Below are 17,467 nucleotides of genomic sequence, written 5' to 3' on the forward strand. Positions count from 1 at the left end.
GTTGATTTATACGTATTCTCCTAGGATCAACCCTTAAGTGCCTTCAGTCTATTGAATCACATGTTCTGTTGCATATGGACCATTTCCTGAAGTCAGATTATACCTCAAGCAGTATGTCTGCATCTGGGTAGTTAACAGTAGTTTAAAGAAGGGGACAGCATGGGTATTTTAATTTGCAGACCAATTGGATGGGGTATGTTGATTTCAAAATACTTTATTTTACAAGTATGTTAACCACGTAGCAGCTTTGGTTTCCTTTAGTAAAGTTAGTGTAGGCCAAATTCTCAGGTTTTCAAAGATGCCTGTGCTTAGACCATACAGGAAAATTCAATCGGCCTTAGTTTATAACCTTTAGACACACTTTCAAGAACACTGAGATCCAGTTCTGACCTCAGTGCGAGAACTGATGTTATAGGGAACCAGACAGAGGGCCTTCTTGGTAGTGGCGCCCGCCCTGTGGAACTCCCTCCCATCATATGTCAAGAAAATAAACAACTATATGATTTTTAGAAGACATCTGAAGGCAGCCCTGTATAGGGAAGTTTTTTACCTCTGATGTTTTATTGTGCTTTTAATAATTTATTGGGAACCACCCACAGTGGCTGGGGCAACCGAGTTGGATGTGTGGCATATCATTATCATTTGATGCAGACACATTGTGTTGATAGAACATTTTGCCCAAGGCCTCTCTATCAAGCCACTTGGACTCTCCATAAACCCCACCCCTCCCCAGGCCACAGTGTGGGTGGTTTTCCTGCACAGGGTTACCAAGCCGAGGTGGCACAAAATTGAGAAAATCTATAATTGAGAAGATCCATTTTGGGGCACCAAATTTTGGCCTCACTCATATTACCAAAGTTTGCCCCTGCCAGGACACTTTCACTACTCCTGCACTCTGCCTGACTGGAATGTGTCCTTGAACCATGATAACTCCTCTTGATTTCCTTTCCCCCTCTGACCATTGGCATTTGATGCTACCAAAAGTTTTCTTGCTGGAGAACATAGCTCTCAGGCTGAAATGTTTCTACCTGCTTCCTATTTACTGATTTTTTGTAGAGTTTACCCTGTTCCCTTGGTTGGTTATTTCATAAAAGTTACTTTAGTATTTTTTCCATAAAGTAGAAACAATTTATTCATGCTGCTTAGTACTTTGAACAGTCACCCTGGAGCACTTAGCAGAAAGTGCAGGCTTACTTGGTTGCTTGAAAATCTACTGCTGTATACTGAAGCCAAAGGTTTTGTCCATGAACTTTGTGCACATTCATAAATTGTGCATAGTGGGGTTTTTTCCTTCTTTCCCAGAGTTGTGAATCAGTTCTGGAAAGCATAAAAACCTTCTCCCAATGTTCATTTATTTCTTTGTACATGAAACTGGATAAAGGAGAAAGCAAATCTAGCTATGAGTGTCCAGTACATTTCTTTAAAAAGAAATAAATACAACTGCCTTTCTCTTGGGGTCAGTGGCATTTTGTGCCAGTTTTCTGTGTTGCAAATCATCAGAACAAGGATTGTTCTGGACTTTTCCACCTAGTGTGGCATTTCTATGTAACTTTTTTAAAAAAAAAATATTCTTGCACAGCTCCTGAATCAGTGCTTTTTGGTGCAAGATCATCAACTTTTATGTCAGGTTTAACAAATTGTCTCAGCGTGAGGCTGCTTGCCAAGGAGGTGCCAGATTTATTTTAGAGAGAAATCAATCAGTAATTTTTAGTTCCTCTTATCTCTCTATCTGGGATCATTGCCCCAGCAAGGTCATCAGCTAGGTTACAATTTAGATTGTGTTGATGTTTTGGTTACACCAGATGGCTGGTAAAGTCCACCTTCCAGGTGTAAGTTGTAAGTTGTACTGATTCTGTTTCAAGGGCAGTGAGGGTCATACAGGGTGTGCTTATATACACTTGCTGCAGTGATAGTTGGCTCCAGATGTATTGCCTTTGCCTTGCCTTGATGCTGAATCAGAGGTGATGCAGAATGAGGAGAGAGTTCTATGAAATATTTTTCGGGATCCCGATACAAGCAAATCATCTAATAGTCAGATTTGTTTTGGTTAGTGAAAATCATATGTTTACAGAGTTTCTGCTCATTTCCCACTGCAATCCTCAACCCCTACCAACAATAAAATATTAATGTAAGAAAAGAACAACGTGGACCTGACTGATTAACTGGTCAAATTATGAATATGTCTCAAAGATACTGTACAGAGGCTACTAATTATGCTATATTTGCTAGATGATTAGTAGGGGTGTGTGTCAAAATTTGATCAGTGCATCATCACCAAAGAAGGGTGGAAACTTTAATGCCAAATTGTTCAGTATAGGAACCTTTTGCCAGAATAAATTTGAATATAATATATCTGAAACTGGATTTAGAATCAATATATTCTAGGCTTCAGAGTGTTTAGTGCTGGCTACTTATTTTATATTATCTTTTCACTTCTATTAATTTGGTGTGAGGAAATGCTTTCTTAAATAGTAGCGCTGCATGGATCTCTGATGTAGGTGGTGTATAATAAAAGCACCAGAGAAGAGAGTCTATACCAGGGGTCAGCAAACGTTTTCAGCAAGGTCTGTCCCTCAGACCTTGTGGGGGGCCGGACTTTTTTATTTTGAAAATAAATAAATGAACAAATTCCTATGCCCCACAAATAACCCAGAGATGCATTTTAAATAAAAGGACACATTCTACTCATGTAAAAACATGCTAATTGAAAACTTAAGAGAAGCCCTGCTGGATCCTACTGTGCCCAGTATCCTGCTCTCACAGTAACCAAACATATACCTGTGGGAAGCTCACATGCAGGACATGAGTGCAGCAACAACAACCTCCCCACTTGTGTTTCCCAGCAATTCATATTCAGTTACATACTATCTCTGACACTGAAACATAGCTACTGAAAACCTTATCCTCCATTAGTCTAAACCCATACTAAAACCATCTAATTTGGTCGCCATCACAGCATTTTGTGTTAGCAAATTCCATAGTTTAACCATGCACTGTGTGATGAAATACTTGATTTTGTCTGTCCTGAATCTCCTAATATCTTCACTGAATGACCCCAAGTTCTAGTATTATGAGGGAGACTTTTTCTACACCATGCATATTTTTATACAGGCCTTATACCTTACACTTACTATACTTGCACAATTGCAGCTATATAAGTGTCGCCGAAAACAAGTGATTTCTTTTAAAAATAATGATGCTGTGGAAATTCCATGTGCAAGGGGGAAGGGGGGGGGGCAGGAGAGAGGGAAAGAATTGGGCCAGCAATCCCAGCAGTCTTTGTGGGAGTGTTTGGGCGTGGTTGGGGAATTGATGGAGTGTGAAGAGAGAGCGGAGGAGGAAGCAGAGAACTTTGGAGGGAGTTGGAGAGGGAGAGATTTGCAGAGGAGTTTGGAGAGACATTGGAGGAGGTTGGAGTGTGGAGAAGGTGGTTTGAGATGGTGATCAGAGGAGGCTGTCGAGACTTGCAGAAGAGTTTGGAGAGACCATACAAGGTAATGCTTGATGAGCTCAAGAGACAACAGCGGCAGCTGCCAATCACCATGTTTCTCACAAAAAAGCCACCAGTAGCAGTACCAGATGTGCCCATGCAACCTGCCTCTGGATCTGAACCACAGCACACCCAAGCACTTCTTTTGGCTATTGGTCAATCACCCTTGTCCTCTTATCATCCCCTGAAGCTTCATCCAGTGATGAAGAGGAGAAGGAAGACTAAGAGCCACATTCATCCCTCATAGTAAGTACAGTAGGGTTTTTAAATGGCTTTTGCAGGTTTCATTCAGGCTTTACAGTATTTTCCCTATACACATGATGAGCAGGAACATACCCCCCATGTAAGATGTGAGTTACCTGTTTATCTCTATTATTACATTTTTTTTTCTAAATTAAAAGGGAAATTGCTCCAGCCCTTGATCATTTGGGTTACCCTTTAAAAAATATTTTCCAGGTTTGCAATGTGCTTTTGAAGCAAGGAGACCAGAACTGTATGACCAGAACTATACACAGTATTCCAAGTACAGTCTCACCATATATTTGCATAATGACATTATGACATTGGCAGTTTTATATTCAATCCCTTTCTTAATCACCCCCAACACAGAATTCACCCTTTTCACAGCTGCTTGACATTGGTCTAGGTACATGTGTGGTATGAAGAAGAAAAACAAGAAGAAGAGTTTGGATTTGATATCCCGCCTTTCACTCCCCTTCAGGAGTCTCAAAGCGGCTAACATTCTCCTTTCCCTTCCTCCCCCACAACAAACACTCTGTGAGGTAAGTGGGGCTGAGAGACTTCAGAGAAGTGTGACTGGCCCAAGGTCACCCAGCAGCTGCATGTGGAGGAGCGGGGAATCGAACCCGGTTCCCCAGATTACGAGTCTACCGCTCTTAACCACTACACCACACTGGCTCTCTTGGCATAAGGCAGCTTCCTATGTTTCCAAATTATTATGATTATTTGTTAATGGATTTATGTGACAAATTTGTATACTGCCTCCACCAAATGGTGTTATTTTATTACAGAGAAAAATAAAAAGTAAAAAAAATAGTAAAAATAAATAAATAGTATTAACCTGGCTGATGCAGTTCTTTGCTATTGAAAATGCAGATCTCACAAATGAACATGCACTGGATGCATGCTTGCTCATTCTCCTGGTCTCTACTTGTCCTCCTATGCAGCCATTGGGTAGAATCTGGGACAAGGAAGCAGGGAATGGAGAGAGAGAGATCAAGAGATCGAGAGATCGAGAGAGAGATCCTGTATTTCTTTCCATTCACACTGTCCCACCTGCATGACAATATAACACTGCCATCCTGATAGACCTATTAAATCTGTGATCAAAGGATGACCTCCAAACCATCCTAAATATCTTCACAGAAGCTTATGAAAAGCTTGGCCTATCACTCAGCATCCAAAAAAACCCCCAAAGTGCTGCACCAACAAGCACAAAGCAATCCCTCTGCAGCGCCACAAATCCAACTCAATGGTGTAATGTTGGAAAGTGTCAATCGCTTCTCCTACCTGGGCAGTTATCTTTCCACAAGGGCCGACACTGATGCTGAAATCCAGCATTGCCTGAGCTCTGATAGTGCAGCTTTCTCCCAACTGAAGCACAGAGTGTTTGAGGACCGGGACATTTTCAGGAAAACCAAAATGCTTCTTTACAAGGCTATTGTACTACCAACCTTACTGTATGCTTGTGAAACATGGACAACTTATAAATGCCATCTCCAACTCCTTGAAAGATTCCATTAACGGTGTCTCTGAAAATTTTTGCATATCACTTGGGAAAACAGGCGAACTAATGCCAGTGTACTGGAAGAAGCAAAGATCACCAGTGTTGAAACAATGATTCTTCAACATCAACTTTGTTGGACTGATCATGTTTGGATGCCTGATTATCGTCTTCCAAAGCAACTACTCTATTCTGAACTTAAAAATTAAAAGCGTAATGCTGGTGGTCAACAAAAGAGGTTTAAAGACTCTCTCAAGGCAAATCTTAAAAAATGTAGTATAAACACCAACAACTGGGAAGCACTGGCCTGCGAGCGCTCCCATTGGAGAACAGCCTTTACCAAAGGTGTCATGGACTTCAAAGACGCTCGGTCAGCACATTTCTCCCTTTCATCCTAAGAGGAAGGCGTGTTTAGTAAACTGTCACCATGATCATCTCCCACTCGGAAACCTATGTCCCCACTGTGGAAGGACGTGTGGATCCAGAATTGGCCTCCACAGTCACTTACTGACTCACTGTTAAGACCGTGTTCATGGAAAACAATCTTACTTGGCTACAAGTGATCACCAAAGAAGATTAAATCTGTGCCAGTCATGAATGACATCATGGAGCTATGCAATTATGCCTTCACCAGGTGACATATCTTATTAGCATTTAAACTGAGAGTATTGGGGGTGGAGACAGGGAAAAAATATTGGCGATCATCTCTTTTCCCAGGAAATGACAGGCTATTCACTATGGAATCATGACATACACTCATATCCAGCAATCCTGTCTTTCCTTGCTGGCTCCCCAAATGGAATGTGCAGCAGTAACTAGGTCAAGCAGGCCAGGATAATAATAGACATTGGTGAAGTTACAGCAACAAAAATTGTTTTCAGCATAAGATGCTTATTACCGTTCTTATTTCACATCTCTGTTTGGGAAGAAGATGGTTTTAACAAAAAGCAAGCAGATTAATGGACAAACTACACATATTGTTAGCCACATAATGTAGTTTGGCATTGCATGCATAATTTGTTCCCGTGTATAATTATTTTAACTAGAGGGAGCACTTACAAAGGGAAGATCAGGACCAGGGCTAGCAAATGATATGCATGGAGGGGGGTAGCTCTTTCCTACCACACAATGATCCCAATCAAAATGGTACCCCCATAAGCTGCCCTGGAATAGAGGCTTACCTCCTGGAGCTAAAAGCAAGTTTTCGGGGTTGTGGTGTTTTTTGTTGGGACTGTGGTGTGGGTGGGTCATGCAAAAGGGTTAAACGCCTCCTCTCCATGCACTGTGGTACAGATCCCGAGTGGCCCCCTTGCCACCATGGCTGCTGCTTACAGTTCTAAAAATGATACACACAATGCAAAATATACATTTAACATCACTTGTACTTTAGCCCTAAGCTGATGGTACAACTGGAATTCAAAGTGAAACACCAAAAATCCTTTGCTTCTCTTACTTTCTAAAAAAATAATCATAATGGAGCTAACATAACAGAATGCATCAAATTCACAGACACTTTAAATATCTCAGGCACTGCCCATTCAACCCACTCTCTTAGTGCTTAATTTTTAAGATGAATTGTGCTGGAGCTGTCTATAAATATTTCCTCCTTCATGGAAGTCGCCATCCTTAATTGGTGAAAAATACACAGCACTGACAGTAAAACACTCTGCACAAGCTACTCTTTATTATTACTGCACCCAAGCAACAGAAAGCAAGTTTAGTAGCTTTGTTACTGTATTGGGAAGATCTGGCACATGTTAAGCTGCCAAGTGTGATTTAGCAGTGTCTGATGGTGTTTTTCTGTGACTAATAAGTAATATATTCCTGCCTACTTTCACCATTGTTAACTTATGGAACATTATGGAACATTTGTTCCTGCTTTTAACTGCCAGAGTCTTCAAGCAGTCACAAAATTTGGTCTCAAATACATTTTTTAAAAAATGATACATTTTAATGACTACTATGCTGAGCTCTGGGACGCGGGTGGCACTGTAGGTGGGCGGTTCAGATCCCCGCGACGGGGTAAGCTCCTGTTGCTCGGTCCCTGCTCCTGCCAACCTAGCAGTTCGAAAGCACGTCAAAGTGGAAGTAGATAAATAGGTACCGCTCCGGCAGGAAGGTAAACTGCGTTTCTGTGTGCTGCTCTGGTTCACCAGAAGCGGCTTAGTCATGCTGGCCACATGACCCAGCAGCTGTACGCCAGCAAGATGAGTGCCACAACCCCAGAGTCGGCCACGACTGGACCTAATGGTCAGGGGTCCCTTTACCTTTACCTATGCTGAGCTCTAGGAATACTTGTCTCCCACTGCCACTCCATGTTATCTACACAAGAGTTCTGTAATGTAGGTTAGGCAGAGACCAAGGTCACTCAGTGAACGTCATAGCAGATCTGAATTGGAGTTTTCCCAGTCCTGGACTGACCCTGTAACCATGACAACACACCGACTCTCTGTTGACCGGTTCTCACATTGCTAGTTAATAGAGAAAATAGCTAATTTGGGCTGATGTTATGGCACTTGGGGTCACTGCATCCCCCAGTGACATGCAACATGCGGGAGTATCATGAGGCTTCATCTTGCTTTCCCCTTTTATCTGACTTGAGTTACATGGATAGATGCTTGTGGTTCTGTATCAAGAGAAATGCCTGCTCCTAAATAAATCTTAGGAATAATGTTACAGCAATGTATGACCTGCCTTACTGCGTCCAAATAGTAGTGACATTTCTCCTGGACATGCAATATTGCTAGGTCTTGCTTCAAACACCACGTTTAGAGCAATGGGATGCTAGGGCCTAATATGTACCCTGAGAACTGCCTAAAAGCTTCTCCCAGTCACAGGTGTAACATGAGGGGATAGCGCTCTCTCTGTACATGCTCAGAGGAACCCTCGTTGCTACTTCGAAGCCTTGGGATTGGGTGCTGGGTGCTAAACTCCGACCAGCCCTCGCTTGCTGCTTCTGTTTCCCCAACCACCTGCGCCTCTTCCCCCCTCAGGAGGGAAGGGGGAGGCTGCCTCGGCGTTTCCCCCGAGGAGAGCGCGAGCCCGCTCGTTTCGCGGCAGGGTTCCCTTTCCCCTCCCCCGCGCGCCCTCCCTCCCTCCCTCCGTCCCGGCTTTTCCACACAGCCCAAGACTGGCGGAGGGGATGCCAGAGCGCAGGAAGACGAGCGCGGCAGCAGGGGGAGAGCTTGGAGCAGCAGCAAAAGCGCCGCGCGCGCGGTTGGTGGAATCCCCGCGCGCTGCCGCTGCCTGTGAGGAAAAGAGCGGCTCCCTTTTATCCTCTCTGAGGTGACTTAGCAACAGCTGCTGCTGCAGCAGCAAGCATCCGCGCGCCCTCCCGCCTCAGCTAGTCAGCGCCAGCGGCGGCGGCGGCGGCTTGACTTCTGAGGCGCGCTTTCTCTCCTCAGTCGCCACCTCAGGTAAGACGAAGGGAACTTCCCGCGCTGCCTCTGTCTGTTCGTCACGCTGTGAAGCACTCTTTTCTTTCTTTCTTTTAATGGTGTGTGTGTGCTTTCATTATGTTTGCGTGTTGTTCTCCAACGGGACCTCTTTCTCTAGCCTCCTATCCTCCTGTTGCAGGTGCTTCTGGGTGGCGCCTTCTTTTTGCCGCAGGTTTTTTCCGCCCCCCCCCCAAGCCCCGAAAGGTGCTCCGGCCGGGCTTTGTCGTAAGGTGACCTTGAGCTGCTAGGTGGGCTTTTCAGGCGGCGGAACCGGGATTCGCAGTGCGACTTTGGCGGGGTGGCCCGGCCAAGTGAAAGGCACAGGGGAAGGACCCGGGACTTGGTCCGGGGAGGCGAAGATGCCTGGAAAGGGCGCTCTGGACCAGCCTGCAGCCAGCACGTCCCGAGCTCTGCTGGGAGACCCAGGCTGTCCTCCTCAGGATGCTGACCTGGGGCTGGGGGTCCTCAGAAACCAGTGGGGCTTGCTTCTGAATAAGCAGGAATAGGACTGAAGGGTGGACGTGGGGCGATGTGGTTAAATTTATGCAACAAATGTGTGTGTGTGTGTGTGTGTGTGTGTGTGTGTGTGTGTGTGTGTTTAAAGGAAAAAGCCAAGCGCCTCAGAACATGTTGCACAAGGAGAAATGGTAAGGGACCTTTCATGTCATTGGGCGACTGGAACAATATTCCGCTGTGGAAACTCTGGAAGGGCAAGGATGCAATTCCCCTTGAGAAAATGCCTTTGGATGGATACACCAGCAGAGCTGTAGCTAATTCAAGGCTGCCCTTAATTTTATAAGCACCAACTGGGTTGATAATGGCAGGGTTCTTCTAGGGAAGGGAATTTCCAGATGGCAACATCTCCCCGGCCCGGTTTTTGAATGGATTGTTGTTACTTTAAGGCAATTTGTGAGCCTGGCAAATAAAGGCATTTCAGGAGCTTAACCTTAGTAGCTGATCAAGAGGCATTAGAGCAAAACAATTTAGAAATATTTTTAAAGAATCGTTAAGAGTTTTACAGACTGCCGTTCTTCAATGGGAGTAAGAGAAGCAAGCGCACAGTTATTGCAGGCTGGGACTATCTCTTGCTCGCAAGGTCAAGAACAAAGTAAAACTTTGTCATGGAAACATAATGTTCTGTTCCCTGTTTCTCAGTGCAACTGTATGCAATAAACGAAGAATGTAAAAGTGGCCTATGAGGCATCAAAACAGTGTATTGCATTACAGCTTAGTTCACTTCCTTTCCTTTCAGTGTGGTACAGTGGACCAGGGTGAGCTCATTTCAAATCTCTCTATCCAGCCAGAAAACTCTTCAAGTGACCTCTCTCTTTCTCTCATCTATCTCACAGGGCTGTTGTGAGGATAAAATTAATTTGAATTACTTGGAGGATGTGGGAATGGTTTTGTAAGCAATTTGTATGGAACAGTATTGTCTTGCATTTACAAACCAGTAACAAAATTGGAAATCCACACATTTTCTCACCTTTTCCAGTGGCACATCTTATTCTCTGTGACTCTGTGTTCAAAATACTGCTCTGTCAATAAAGGAATGTTTTTTAATGGATATTGCACTTTGGAAAGAACTGTGATAATACTTGCCTTGTATAGAAAAATTGTAATAAAAGCGTACTTTTTAATTAGTAGTTGCAGAACTGGAACTGTTGTCCCCCACCCCCAATTATATGCATATAATGTATATTCTCATTTTGAGAAATGAGTGGATTGCATTTAGGAATTCCCCTCCTTAATGCAGGGATGCGGGTGGCGCTGTGGGTAAAACCACAGTGCCTAGGACTTGCCGATCGTATGGTCGGTGGTTCGAATCCCCGCGGCGGGGTGAGCTCCAGTAGTTCGGTCCCAGCTCCTGCCCACCTAGCAGTTCGAAAGCACGCTTAAAGTGCAAGTAGATAAATAGGTACCGCTTTATAGCAGGAAGGTAAACGGGGTTCCGTGTGCTGCGCTGGTGCAGGCTCGCCAGAGCAGCGATGTCACACTGGCCATGTGACCCGGAAGCATCTGCGGACGGTGCCGGCTCCCGGCCTCTAGAGTGAGATGAGCGCACAACCCTAGAGTCTGTCAAGACTGGCCCATACGGGCAGGGGTACCTTTACCTTACCTTTACCTCCTTAATGCAGTATTTGGTTTTCAATATATAAATATACTGTATTCTATATCAATACTTAAAAGTTTTATTTTAAAGCCCTGTATGAATTACTCTTTACATGCAGTTTATAAAGGACTACATCTATGCTATCCATTATTTTTGAATTCTAGTAAAATATCTTGCTGGAACTAACACTCACTAACCTGAGCTTCATTTTTCATTCAAGAATAATCTGTGGAAATGTGTACTTTTATACAAAACCTGGCCTAACTTCTCTAGGCTCCATTGGAAGAATGTGGTATCTATGTGTAGAAGCACTACCAGTTCCCTTTCCCCTCTAGCTACACAATGACTAGTCCTTTTGAAGAAAGGATGGCCCTTAAGATGGTGACAGGAACATAGGAAGCTGCCTTATACTATATCAGACCAATGGTCCATCTAGTTCAGTATTGTCTACAGTTACATAGGATCATAGAATTGTAGAGTTGAAAGGGAAGGACCCTGACGATCATCTCGTCCAACCCACTGCAATGCAGGAATCTCAACTAGCTCCTGGATTTCAGCTGGGGTGTCTTTCCTAGTCCTACCTGGAGATGCCAGGAATTGAATCTGTGACCTACTTGCAAAGTAGATTCTCTGCTACTGAGCTATGTCCCCTCCCTTCCCTGCTCCATCCTGCCTAGGGAGAAAATGATGTCTAGAGATAGTTGGCCCCTCTTTCACTGAGCTGAAACAAGGGCTGAACATAGACAATCAACTTACAACTTCAGATATATGGAGGAGTGTGCACATTTCCTAACTGTATTTATAGCAGTATGGGCAACAATTAATAATTTTGAACTATTTTGTGGTTTCTATTGTTTCTGACTAGTTGTGTTCATCTCTTGCTATGATGTAAAGGTATTACATACATTTTGTCACTACTTTCAATTTTGCTGTTAATGGAAGGCTATGGTCTTAAAAGTCCACTGATAATGTTGTATGTATCATATTCTAATTCCTTTATGCAATATTTATAGTTTTCTTTCTTATGCACAACTGGATGTGGCATTGTTTTTTATCAGTCGTGCCTCTTCTATGCACATGTGCTCACTACTCCAACAAGAGGAAGAAGAGAACCCCTCCCCTGCAAATTCCATTACATATTAAAATCAAGATTAATAACTGATTTATGTGCCCTTATTATAAAACAGAATCACTAATGGAACTTCATAGATCACAATATAGGGTTGTATCCAATGAAATAATTGCATTTGTGTATGTTTGTGAAGAGGAGTGGACTAAGAGAGAAAGGGGAAGTTCTGTTGTGCTCTCAGAAGTTGTTACATGTGCACAATTGTTTAGTTATTTAGTATCCAAATATGCTAACACAGAAATAAAAGGTAACAAAACCAGAATATCTCACAAATGGGGTGTGTGTGTGTAAAGATACACAAAATATGATATTGTGAAATTTGAAAAGAATGGGAAAAAAAGGGAAGATTGCTTAAAATGTTCTTCTTTCCAGTCATGAAATTCTGTAGGCTGGAGGAATATCTTCAGTGTTGTTATTCATGGATCACTAATACAGACCATATAAACTTTACCAAAATTTAGAATGCATTGCAGAAAAATAACAATAATCACCTAACCTTTATCTTAGTACCAATAACCAAGCATTTACATGGTAGAAAATCCTGTTACATGGTTAGCCAGTCCATCTATACTGTCACCAAATATCTGTCCATTTCAAATTATGGTGAATTTTCAAAATTTGAAATTTAGATTTTGTAAGTTGACATCAACATTCAATTCCTGAATTTCAGAATAAAAAAAAAATGACACCAATGTTCAAAATCTGCCTGTTTTGATTAGTTCAATGAGTAAATGTCATATAGAAAATTTACTAAATTATTTTGCAAGTCATCTATCATATACTCTCACATATTGATTTCTACTGCATGTCATATGTCAGATAGTGTAAAATCTTGGCAACTACACATTAGATACTGACAAATGTTAACTGTGACTGTAGGCCAGCTGTCAAACACTGCCAAAACTTACTGCTACATGTTAGATTTCTTTCAAATGTGACTGCTACCTAAAAAGATTGGACTAGATTGCAGAAATCTTTAGGTGGGAAATGATGGTGTGGAATAATTGAAAACAGGAGAATATTCACCACTGCAATTAATCAGAGGAGAACTTTGAAATTTGTTCATTTTTAAATCGTTTCCTCTCTGAATTTATGCAAGAGTTGCGCTGGTATTCACCACACTTTTCCTGTTAAGCACAAGGATCACCACTAGTGTAATAAGGTTCCCCTCCTGCATCTCCTTCCCCCTGTACTCTCCCAAAATCTGCTGTGGAGGTTTGGGGGAATCCCAAGAACAGATTTAGGGAACATGTGGGAGGGGATGAGAGGGAGGAAAGTCTCGCTGTGCTAGCCGTATTCCTTGTGCTAATGGGACCCGGAGTTAGTGATATGTTAAATACAACCCTTGTTATTGGCAAGAACTAGAACTTAGGTTGGCTCCATATTGAACATGGATACCTTCAAATGAGACTGCTTAACTGACTGTAGCTTTGTAAGTGTTTACTGGAATCGAATCTTTGCTAACGATTAATGATAAAAAGGCTTTTTTTGTATATTGTGCTTTAATGGCCATTAAAACATAGTTCATTAAAACTTTAAAGGCTTACTTCCATTTAATTCACATAGCTTTGAAATTATGATTGATATTATTATGCATTGATACAAAGTGGTTGTTTCTTCTGGAGCTGATATTCAGAATGTTAATATGTTATTTGAAGGCAAAGACTATTTCACATTCATAATTCACTCACTGCAAATAAGGTGTTATTTTGCAATGAATCTCATTCTCAGCATGATTCATATGCCTTTTAATTATAGCACCAACTCATAATCCCAACAGAGTTCGATGAAAAATAAAAATGGCAAAGCATTTTGCACATTAAAGGTGTTATGAACAATAAGTGATAATACTCTATTCTGTAGTGCTGAGAAATGTTCAGATATCATAATGACATTGCATTGCTGAAGCATCATATGTGCAGTTGCATATATATTTCAGTTGACTGGCACAGTGTCACTTAACTCTGCTACTACTGTCATTAGCTGCCATTAAAAAAGTGTACCGGAGCTGCACAGTGCAACAGCATGGCACATATTTGGACAGAAAATGAATGGATAGGGGGCCAAGTCTGCAGATGGATAATTTACATAGCATTCTAAAGTCATATTAGCTTTTATACAGCAAGCTTCATTGCCACAACCTTATATTGGGATTTCAAATTATAAGAAGCAGAACAAGCCTTGCCATTGTATCTATGTTGTGCAGTATGTCACATGAAGCAATACTTCAGTGAGTTTGGGGTGCTCATCTCCACAGTGCTGCAAATATTTTATTGATTCATTTCTGTTTTAGCTGCCCCATTTCAAGGGACTGGGGTGACCAGTCTTAGCAGGTCAGAACCCTTGAGAGCTCACCTGGCCCATAATTAGGCAGGCAATTGCAGTTCATCAAGTGATAAAAATACAGCCCATCCCATAATTTGGGAGGCCTTCTATGAAAGGTTGTGAGATATAAATGGGGAGGAAAACCACAGAACCTGTGGGCAGCTCACAAGTTACAGAGCCAGACTGAACTCCTACTTCCCTGTTATCTGCCCTTCTCCCTCATCTTAGTCTCTGCCTCCTCTCTGAGGAATCTTAGTCTTAAAAGTATAGCAGTGTAGTCTGAGGTTTTGCAACCCGAGTTCCCTGTCCAGTTGATTAAGTCTAATGAGATGGAGATGGAAGTTATGGCTGGGTGGGGTCCAGGCATCCTGCCTGTGAGGTCTCTGCTAATGGGTTCTGAGGTGGTGCTGGAGACAGCCTTGGAGGTGGTGCCTGGTTTTTCTGACAGAAGTACATACCTAGGAACACCTCTGAGCTCTCTTGCATCCATCCTTTGATGAAGATGACACAGGGCAATTGTTACACATTCCAGCAATGTAATTACATTTTATATATACCATCAGCTGCAAAAAATAGTATCCCCCCCCCTTACTGCTATTGTTGGCAGTCATAATAAAGGTAAATGTAAATTAAAAACTCCCAAGCTTCACCCCTTCTAGATGGTTATGCTCCTGCAGTTCATCTTCACTACTGTTTCATTGGAATAACAGTGGCAGCATGCAGGAACTCTAGACTACTTTGCAAGAATTCCAAACCATGGCTTCTTTCATGAAAATTCCCCATTAATCAACTATGTTCAACCCTACATAGCACTGTTCCTAAAATGTGCGTTAATAACATAATGTTGTTGGTTTTTTGGCTTTGCCACTGGTATTAAATATAAATTATGTAGCACTGGGAAATGGTATTGATAGTATTGTGGCTAGCTCTTGTATTAGGGCTCTCGTACCGTGATACAGGATGCTGCTTAGTTAGTGCAGTTGAATGCAGAATAAACTCTTAAGATTGTGCAATCCAAGCTGTTGAATAGAGATTGAATGGGTTGTTCTGTTTGTACAAGAACTTTCACATGCACAGTGGGACCCCCTGTCTTATCCCTGCCACACACTCCCTGTTTTGGGGTTTTCCCCAGCCCTCTGGAGCAGATTTTTGGGGCTTCAGAGAATAAGGAAGTTCCATTGCCCAAGCGTATGCCCTTGCATGAGCAGAATATTTTGTTGGATATAGCCTTATGTGATCTGCACTGCAGGATCTGTTTATGCATGTGACTTCCTATCCAAGTAGGCATAAGTAAAGAATCCTGCTTTCACATTTATATAGCATCCCTAACTTGGTGGAGCAACATTCTAATCATTAGGGTTGTATGTGAGGGTAAAAAAGAAGGATGGGGAACCTGTGGCTTTCTTGCTGCTGTTTGACTGCAGCTCTCATCATCCATGATCCTTTGCCCTTCTGGCTGGTGCTGATGCAAAACAAAACTGGAGGGTCACAGCTTTGGCATCTCTGGTTTTTCTCCATTGATGGAGTTCTCAAAAGGTATTTTAAAAAATGAATCCAGTGATGCAGATAGCAGAAAATGATTTTGAGGGCACCTAGTTAGTGGATTTGTCAGCGTTTCTTATTTCCCGTAGAAGAAATAGTATCCTGTTGATTTTTGCCTGAACCTGTAATGTTCACCTCATATATTTCCCTTGAATGTTCACTGTTAACATTTATTGCTCCCAAGCTGAAATGATCATAAAGCATTTCCAGAGAAGGACTGTTCCTTTGCTGTTCTCCCTCGACTCTTGTGATGGAACTTGCTCTCAGTTTAAACAGCACTTTTAAAATATGTTCACATTTAATGTTTTTTTTAAAAAATTGTACAGTAGTTGGTTCAATATTTTCATTTCGATTTCAGAAATTTTCTGGCTTTGTTGCTGCAGGATTTTTTGAAATTTGTTATGTTCCAGGGGAATATAAGGCAGTATGACAATAAAACAGGGGTGCCCAGGTAAGCTCTGCCCTGCATCAATGATCACATGACATGACACATGCACATTTGAATGGCAATGCCCACCAGTACAAAGTGGAAGAGCTTTTACATTGGTTATTCTTCCTTATGCTGTTAAGAGGTAGTGTTAGCAGAAAAATGTGAGCAGTAAAATGTGTATTGCAAGTAAGACTTGCACACTATGATTTGCAAAACAAAACAAAACAAAAAAACAAAAAACCCCAACCAAACATTTGTGTGAAGATACTTGTTCAAAGCAGTGCTTTGGGTAGAAATCACTAAGGACATGAGGAATTGCAGGAAAATGCCCAGAGCAGTTCTTTTTCATTCATGCTGCCACAGTTGTATCACTCTTTCTCTAGGGGAGTCACCAAATCACCTTGTTCACTTTCAGATGGCTTTTGATGGTGTTGGGACCTCTTTTGTGTTGATGATTCTAATGATATTGTATGCTGTTCTGAGCTCCCTAATTGGAAGAAGAGTGGTATAAAAATACAATAAATGGAAAATATAAATATTTCTGCAAGTATTTTAAGAGTCCTGGGTGTGAGGGTAAACTTTTGCTATTTGCTGGCCTTATTGTATTTTCCCTTCATTTAAAAAAATGTTTAGATTTTTAGACTGGTCTTGCATGTCACCTAGAGTATTTAATAGAAAGATGATTATCAAGCTTTGAAATTAATCAAAAGCAATATAGTTAAATTAAATTGCCACTAAATGTGGTTTTCACATAGCAAAAATCAAGGTGCATCCTGTACTTTACACACACACACACACATTTTCCAGAGTTGGATATAAACATCTTACATTTTCTTTTAATCATCTCCTATATCAAGATTCCCAGTCCATCCCTCCATGACATCCTAGTTGATCTTTATTAGGCTGCATATCAGTTTATTCCACCCAGTTTCATTCTACATAAAATCTTAGTTGTTGTAAACTGCTGCTTACAAGTCTATCAAACAGTTTATTTTACTATTATACCTTTTTAGATACTCTCCAAAGTGTTCCCATTCCTCCCTTATTCATGTCTCATCTTGATTTCTTATCTTTACCGTCATCGTAGCTAACTGTGCGTACTCTATCAGCTTATTTTGCCACTGTTATTTTGTTGGGATTTCTTTCTCTTTCCATCTTTGTGCTGTAGTTGCACAGAGGAAGAGACATAGCATTTGGGGGCGAATGTCACATTTATTGTACCTAGTGGAAAGGCCTCTTGTTGGGTTTTTTTGGGAAATG

The 17,467-nt window shown here is 41.8% G+C and overlaps 1 protein-coding gene across 13 annotated transcripts in view; it reads left to right on the top strand.

Annotated features, from left to right (window-relative positions):
* Nucleotides 1-8,417: 8,417 nt before the first annotated feature.
* ATP2B2 (ATPase plasma membrane Ca2+ transporting 2) overlaps nucleotides 8,418-17,467 on the top strand; it is a 368,365-nt gene continuing 359,315 nt past the window's right edge. For 5 of the 13 annotated variants that reach the window (XM_081847757.1, XM_081847774.1, XM_081847772.1 and 2 more), the window contains exon 1: nucleotides 8,420-8,650. The gene's annotated coding sequence lies outside the window, so the exon portion shown is untranslated. Of the gene's footprint in view, nucleotides 8,651-17,467 lie in introns of all 13 variants that reach the window. The other 8 variants (XM_081847766.1, XM_081847763.1, XM_081847761.1 and 5 more) reach the window with 3 other exon arrangements.

The sequence above is a fragment of the Podarcis erhardii genome (genome assembly GCF_964252035.2).
Source record: "Podarcis erhardii genome assembly, chromosome: 2".
In the NCBI taxonomy this organism is placed as follows: Eukaryota; Metazoa; Chordata; class Lepidosauria; order Squamata; family Lacertidae; genus Podarcis; species Podarcis erhardii.